Raw genomic sequence first — 8,891 nt, forward strand, 5'->3', positions numbered from 1 at the left:
GTAGCATTGTGGATAGCACAATTGCTTCACAGCTCCAGGGTCCCAGGTTCGATTCTGGCTTGGGTCACTGTCTGTGCGGAGTCTGCAAGTTCTCCCCGTGTCTGCGCGGGTTTCCTCCGGGTGCTCCGGTTTCCTCCCACAGTCCAAAGATGTGCAGGTTAGGTGGATTGGCCATGATAAATTGCCCTTAGTGTCCAAAATTGCCCTTAGTGTTGGGTGGGGTTACTGGGTTATGGGGATAGGGTGGAGGTGTTGACCTTCGGTAGGGTGCTCTTTCCAAGAGCCGGTGCAGACTCGATAGGCCGAATGGCCTCCTTCTGCACTGTAAATTCTATTATTTCAACCGAGACTGGTTATTATAGTCGTAAAAGGAGTTGGGATACTTTTAATACCCCTGATCTAATATGATCAATAATACTAATGAAATGAAGATTTTAATGTTTTTTTAAACCAATGGTACTTCCATCTATTATTTGATTTAAGTTTCGTTTTCTTTGATAATTTGCTGTGGCCCTGATCACCGATTTGAACAAACTCTATTACTGAGGTTTTTGTGTGAGGGTGTCGCTGTGCACAGCGCTGTGAGCCATCCTGTACAGTAATAGATGGCGGTGTCTTCGGTCTTAAGGCTGGTCATGGCGAGAGCGAAGATGTTGTTTGAAAGATCTTTGGACGCAGTGAATCGGCCATGATTCGCGGAGGAGTAAAGCTGAGCGGATGAACTGTGATATGCAGCCAGCCACTCCAGCCCCTGCCCGGGAACCTGGCGGACCCAGTACATCCAGACGCTGCCAAGATTGAACCCGCTGGTTTTACAGGTCAGTGTCAGGGAGCCTCCGGGACGCCCGGTCTCTGCCTCCGGCTGAGTCAACGACTGTACACCTGTAAAAATATATCAAAAAGCCCGAGGATTAATGCTGGTGAAATGATTGGTGACTCTGGAACATTCCAGAGAGAGACTAACACTGAGACAGTAACAGTGAGAGACTTGGACAATAAAAACTACTCACGGGATAAGAAAGTCAGCAACAAACTGAGAGAAATGGCCCACCGCATCCTTCTGGTCATTTGGGGGAAATGGTTGTGTCAGGAACTCAGTGAACAAACCAGCTCCCGGACTGTTGGATTCGGGTCCCAGTGAGCGGCATTTAAATACCCGGCAGAAGGGGGCGGGTTTCCAGGCGCCGCCTGTTGATTCCCTGGTGGAGGCGGCGACTGGATCCATGTCCCACCTTTCACCCCCCCCCCCCCCAACAGAATGGACCCGGAGATTTACGGTAGATTATTGTTAAATAGACATTTATCTGTGTCGGGATAGTGGTTTGACTGAATGGGTTCATTGTAAGATCTCTCATCATCCTATTGGTGAAATTATATTTTCCCATCTGTTAATAAAAGTTAATTCTATTGTAAATTCAGTCCCTTTATTTCGACCCTTCAACATAAGTGGATGAACAGAAACAGATTAAATTATATTAACAGGGATGAATATGTCTGTCTGATTTGTCACAACTCCGGGTCTCTATCCAATTAAAACAATAACTTAGAATTAATCAGCAGAATTGTTCCCGATTTCTGTAACTAAATACGTGGAGTGAAGAAAGTGATTCTATTTAAAGTGTGCAAGGTTATCATTAAACAATGTAGGTCTGGAGACAAGAAGAAACTCTCACATTACACAATGTTTCTCCTGGTATTTCTCTAACTGCCGCTGAGCCGAAGACAGTCCTGTGAACATTAACGGTAAAAGAAGCCGTTTGTCTGATAATTGAGCAGTGAGTTGACAGAGAAACAGAAAATTCACATCAGCTTTTGACAGAAAAGTTAATGAATCAGAACGGACGCGGCGATCAACAACGTTGTCCTTCAGCATCCAAATCATTGCCGCTAATTTCACTGACCACCGGCTGTCTAACATTCGCTATGTTGGGAACACAGGATATCAGGATTTTGCGGAATATTACACAATATCACAAGAATAAATGTTTAATCGTCCACTGAAGCAGGTCATGAACTGGTCATTTCTCCACTCATTGGCAGCAATTAAATGAAATGAAAATCGCATATTGTCACAAGTAGGCTTCACGTGAAGTTACTGTGAAAAGCCCCTAGTCGCCACATTCCGGCGCCTGTCCGGGGAGGTTGGTACGGGAATCGAACCGTGCTGCTGGCCTGCCTTGGTCTGCTTTCAAAGCCAACTGTTAAATAAAGGAAATCAGCACAAATTAAACTGTACGGAACACGGTGTTAATCAGGTATAAGAGACTCCGCCGTTCAAATGAAGTCAACAACTGAGAGAGTATTCCAGGAATTCCGGCGGGTTCAAGACAGATATATAATTTTCTTTTAATTTAACTTATCTTTTTACAATTCCACTAATCTTATCGGGCTTGTGGATTGGGTCCATCAACACCTCTCACTCTCACCCCATTAGGTTCTTAACAAACGGACTTTAATAACTAGAGTGACCTTAACTCGGAACTAATATAAATTAAATAGCAGTTAGTCGGTTTACTATTTTCCGATCGTGTTTAATCTCAAAGTGAACAGAACATTCACTGAATATGTTGGTTTGATGGAACACCATTTAAAACGTTTACTTCATGTGCGACTGAAACATTTATTGTTTAAATGGATAAATCCCATTTTATCCATTCATATTCAGGCTAATCTGCCCCACACAGTATTTGGCAACAATCCAGCCGCCTGCAGCAGGCAGGCTCGAATGTTCAAAGTTGTTTACAGGAAACACCTGGATTTTTTTTTTCAAAGATCTGTTTCTTCAGTACTGACCGCTTGGCTGCAAGCCAACTTCAAACTCTTAACATTGTCAATGAGGACTATTTATAAACAAATCTACCCAGCAACAGTACTGGAGATCATTTTATGTTTTAAATTGTGAACCTTTGTGAACTGTCCCAACTTTAAGGAAAGGAGAGTTATCCAGCTTTTCTTGTCCCTCTTAGCAACACGAGGCGGCTGGAGAATCTCTCCCACACCTCATAACATTGTGATGGATGGATAGAAATACAATCAAACCATCAGCGAGGGGTTGTAACAGATCAACATGTATATTCTTGTATTTTTTCCTATATTCTTCTATGGAATGTGGGACTCACTGGCAAGACCACCATGTGATCCCTGTCCTAATTGCTGTTGAACTGAGTGGTTTGCTGGGGCAGCTCAGAAGGAACTGAAGAGTCAGACATGTTGCTGTCTGACTGGAGCCACATGTAGGTGAGACCAGGGAGGGATGTCACATTTCCTTCATTGGTGAAGCAGGGGGGATTCCATGGTCACCATTAATGTGTGTTCTAGATTTATTAATTGAAATCAAATGCCACCACCGGCCAGTGTGGGATATGTACCCGAGTCTCCACAGAATTAGCCTGGGCCTTTGGATTACTGGTTCAATTACATTAATATACGCCACAACTTGCTAAAATATAAAGGGATCACTGATTTGATGTCGGGGTGGATGTTGGTTGGATGCCCGAATATTTTAGTTGTATAATCAGTGAATGGGGTTGACGAATGACTGGATAGATGGTCCTGAAAGATGCTGTTCTATTCTCGCATTGCGCTTGATGACTTCACTAATTAAAGCGGGTCCTTTATAATTTGTGTCAGACTGATACATTCAGTGCTTCTAGCTTTTCTCGGTGAATTCCATCCCCAGACTATCGGAAACTGATGAGTTGGACGACACTAAGAGGAAACTGGAGATACTCCTGTGGTGCTGGTGATTCTTCTCTGCTGATGGCGAATCTTCATCTCAAAGGGGCAGCACGGTAGCCTTGTGGATAGCACAATTGCTTCACAGCTCCAGGGTCCCAGGTTCGATTCCGGCTTGGGTCACTGTCTGTGCGGAGTCTGCACGTCCTCCCCGTGTCTGCGTGGGTTTCCTCTGTGTGCTCCGGTTTCCTCCCACAGCCCAAAGATGTGCAGGTTAGGTGGATTGGCCATAATAAATTGCCCTTAGTGTCCAAAATTGCCCTTAGTGTTGGGTGGGGTTACTGGGTTATGGGGATAGGGTGGAGGTGTTGACTTTGGGTAGGGTGCTCTTTCCAAGAACCGGTGCAGACTCGATGGGCCTAATGGCCTCCTTCTGCATTGTAAACTCTATGATCTATGATTCTATGAGTCGATTACTTGCCAATGCAGCGCCGAGACTGCTGGGTGGCTGCACATTACCCTCCATGTGGTTTAATTTCATTTCACATTGAATTCTGGGGCAGATGTGACTTCTTGCTGACAGAATGGTGAATGCTATCTCAATTAAATTTAATCTCAATAAATTATGTTAAACATTGGAATATAGGAATTAGGACCAGAAGTGGCAATTCAGCCCTTCCAGCCTGCTCCGCCATTCCATCATCATGGCTGATCTCTTCCTGGCCTTAAATCCACCTCCCTTAAATGAATTGCATTTACATTTTGTAAAAACAAATGCCGAACATAATTGGTGCTTAGAACTGTTTATGTTGAGAGTTGATGATAACTCATTAATATAATTATTTAACTTTGTGAATTGTGACAATTGGTAATATTCGCCACGGAATTGCTGAAGAATGACCATCTCCATCAAAATAGAATCAAAAAATCGCTCCTTGACATTCAGTGATATTGCTGTGGCTGATTCCCCAATTATCAACACCCTGGGGTTACCATTAACCATAAGCTGTACTGAACAGTGTGCTAAACAGCTGGCTTGCAATGCAGAACAAGGCCAGCAGCGCAGGTTCAATTCCCGTACCAGCCGTCGGAATATGGCGACTATGGTGAATATGGCTTTTCACAGTTACTTCAGCTACTTGCGACAATAGGCGAAATTAGATGCTGAGGTTACAAGATCCGGTCAGGGTCTAGGAAACCTGCGGTGAGTAACTCACCTCTTGACTCCCAAAACCTATTCACCATCCACAAGTCAGAAGTTTAATTGAATACTCTCCAGTTGCTTCACTGGCTTCACTGGGTACAACTCCAACAACATTGAAGAAACTCGACATCATGCAGGCCAAAGCAGCCCGCCTGATTGTCACCCTATTTGCAAACACTCATTCCATCCACCACCGACGAACAATGGCAATAATGTACCACCCACAAGATGCACTGCAGGAACGCAGCAAATCTCCTTTGAAACACCTTCTAAACCCAGGACTATAACCTTCTCGAAGGAAAAAACAAACAGACGCATGGGAAGATCACCACCTGGAAATTCCCCTCCAAATCACTCACTATCCTGATTTGGAAATATATCGCAGAATCTTCGCTGTCGCGGGTTCAAAATCCTACAACTCCCTCCCTAACAGCATCGTGGGTGTACCTACACCAGAGTGACTGCAGAGGTTCAAACAGGCAGTTCCGCGCCAGTTTGTGAAGGGAAATTAGCGAAGGACAATAAATCATGGCCTAGCCTGCGATACCCACACCGTATAACTTAATTTAAAATCTTTGTGGAACGATGGTAATTGGTGAATATAATTATTTATATTCATAAATTGATGAAACTGGTGAATATAATTGCTATGTTTCTGAACATTTATGGCGTGCTCTTCTCTGCTGGAAGATATAAACCATCCCACAGGAGATTCATGATGCAAAATCATTACCAATATCTGATAACAGAGCAACAACTAATAATTAATAATCTTTATTGTCACAAGTAGGCTTACATTAACACTGCACTGCATATCTCACTCATAGCAGCACTGGGAAGGCCTTTGCTGGCTTCGCACTTTAAACACTTTATCTGCTTGCAGGCCGAATGTAACTGGAAGCAAGGTGCGGCGTTTGCTTCACAAGATTTACTCCGGACATGATCTGCTCCTTCGGCCACCTGCTTACCTCTTCACCTTATTTTCATTAATCTCAAAAAACATTTTACATCGTCGGCAGACTAGGGACTATAAGATTTGGGGATTACTGGATGTCCACCAACGGTCGTCTGCCTCATTCACTCCTTCCATGGCAACAGGCACTGCACTGTACAGATTGATGATTCTATTTCCGACAGATTCTAAGTGAATAATTTAGTGAAAGAGGACCGAAGTGTCTTGTACCGAACACTATTCGGCAGCTTCCTCCCCATGTTGCTGATCTTTGCCTTACCTGAAGGTATGGATAAAGTCCACTTGCGCACTCGGTCAGGATGCAACCTCTACAACCTTTCAGTCATCAAAACGGAGACATAATCACAATGCATCCGCATCAGAGAATTCCTCGATGCTAAAATTCGATCATCCAAACAAAACATAATCTACAGAGCCTCATGGACTGTGTCCCCGGTGCCTGTAACTTGTTCTTCCTTACCATAAGCATGAGGAAAACCGTGGTCGTGGGACAAGGTGTTGCACTTTCGTCAATGGTCACTCTAAATAAGACCCGCTGAGCAAATTCTGCTCCCACGTTTCCACGGTGAGAGACTGTCTTGATGTTAGAACATAGAACATACATTCGGCCCACCGAGTCTGCACCGACCCACTTAAGCCCTCACTTCCACCCTACCCCCTTAACCCAATAACCCCATCTCACCTTTTTGGTCTCTAGTGGCAGTATATTTTGGCCAATCCACCTAACCGCACGTCTTTGGACTGTGGGAGGAAACCAGAGGACCCGGAAGAAACCCACGCAGACATGGGGAGAACATGCAGACTCCGGACAGACAGTGACCCAGCGGGGAATCGAACCTGGGACCCTGGCGCTGTGAAGCCACAGTGGATACACTTGTGCTACCGTGCAACCCATACCGTGCATGTAGAATGTAATGCTGACATGGGGAAACCATATACGTTTCCTTTACTCATTAAATGTCCATGGAATAACAGCAAGCTGACCCTTTGGAGCGAGCTGATTGTTTATAAGGCCTGAACCCCCAGAACTTTGTTGTATGTCTGTGAAACAAGAAACACTGACAGCTGTCAAGAAAAACAGCTCATCCAATTTCATCTTTGTTGTTGAGGAACAGTGGAGAAACTTCAAAGTGATTTTTCACAGTGCTCAGCAAAGGTTTATACCAACAAAAAGGAAGGGCGGTAAAAAAAGGGAAAATCGACCGTGGATATCTAAGGAAATAAGGGAGAGTATCAAATTGAAGGGAAAAACATACAAAGTAGCAAAGATCAGTGGGAGACTAGAGGACTGGGAAATCTTTAGGGGGCAACAGAAAGCTACTAAAAAAGCAATAAAGAAGAGTAAGATAGATTGTGAGAGTAAACTTGCTCAGAATATAAAAACAGATAGTAAAAGTTTCTACAAATACATAAAACAAAAAAGAGTGGCTAAGGTAAATATTGGTCCTTTAGAGGATGAGAGGGGAGATTTAATAATGGGAGATGAGGAAATGGCTCAGGAACTGAACACGTTTTTTGGGTCAGTCTTCACAGTGGAAGACACAAATAACATGCCAGTGACTGATGGAAATGAGGCTATGACAGGTGAGGACCTTGAGAGGATTGTTATCACCAAGGAAGTAGTGATGGGCAAGCTAATGGGGCTAAAGGTAGACAAGTCTCCTGGACCTGATGGAATGCATCCCAGAGTGCTAAAAGAGATGGCTAGGGAAATTGCAAATGCACTAGTGATAATTTACCAAAATTCACTAGACTCTGGGGTGGACCCGGCGGAATGGAAATTAGCAAACGTGACACCACTGTTTAAAAAAGGAGGTTGGCAGAAAGCGGGTAATTATAGGGCAGTGAGCTTAACTTCGGTAGTAGGGAAGATGTTGGAATCTATCATCAAGGGAGAAATAGCGAGGCATCTGGATGGAAATTGTCCCATTGGGCAGACGCAGCATGGGTTCATAAAGGGCAGGTCATGCCTAACTAATTTAGTGGAACATTAACAGTGCGGTAGATAACGGGGAGCCAATGGATGTGGTATATCTGGATTTTAGGAAAGCCTTTGACAAGGTGCCACACAAAAGGTTGCTGCATAAGATAAAGATGCATGGCATTAAGGGGAAAGTAGTAGCATGGATAGAGGATTGGTTAATTAATAGAAAGCAAAGAGTGGGGATTAATGGGGGTTTCTCTGGTTGGCAATCAGTAGCTAGTAGTGTCCCTCAGGGATCAGTGATGGGCCCACAACTGTTCACAATTTACATAGATGATTTGGAGTTGGGGACCAAGGGCAATGTGTCCAAGTTTGCAGACGACACTAAGATAAGTGGTCAAGCAAAAAGTGCAGAGGATACTGGAAGTCTGCAGAGGGATTTGGATAGGCTAAGTGAATGGGCTAGGGTCTGGCAGATGGAATACAATGGTATCAAATGTGAGGCTATCCATTTTGGTAGGAATAACAGCAAAAGGGATTATTATTTAAATGATAAAATATTAAAACATGCTGCTGTGCAGAGAGTCCTGGGTGTGCTAGTGCACGAGTCGCAAAATGTTGGTTTACAGGTGCATCAGGTGATTTAAAAGGCAAATGGAATTTTGTCCTTCATTCCTAGAGGGATGGAGTTTAAGACTAGGGAGGTTCTGCTGCAATTGTATAAGGTGTTAGTGAGGCCACACCTGGAGTATTGTATTCAGTTTTGGTCTCCTTACTTGAGAAAGGACGTACTGGCACTGGAGGGTGTGCAGAGGAGATTCACTAGGTTAATCCCAGAGCTGAAGGGGTTGGATTACGAGGAGAGGTTGAGTAGACTGGGACTGTACTCGTTGGAATTTAGAAGGATGAGGGGGGATCTTATAGAAACATATAAGATTATGAAGGGAATAGACAGGATAGATGCGGGCAGGTCATTTCCACTGGCGGGTGAAAGCAGAATTAGGGGGCATAGCCTCAAAATAAGGGGAAGTAGATTTAGGACTGAGTTTAGGAGAAACCTCTTCACCCAAAGGGTTGTGAATCTATGGAATTCCTTGCCCAGTGAAGCAGTAGAG

This window comes from Scyliorhinus torazame, chromosome 5 (genome assembly GCF_047496885.1).
Source record: "Scyliorhinus torazame isolate Kashiwa2021f chromosome 5, sScyTor2.1, whole genome shotgun sequence".
Classification (NCBI taxonomy): Eukaryota; Metazoa; Chordata; class Chondrichthyes; order Carcharhiniformes; family Scyliorhinidae; genus Scyliorhinus; species Scyliorhinus torazame.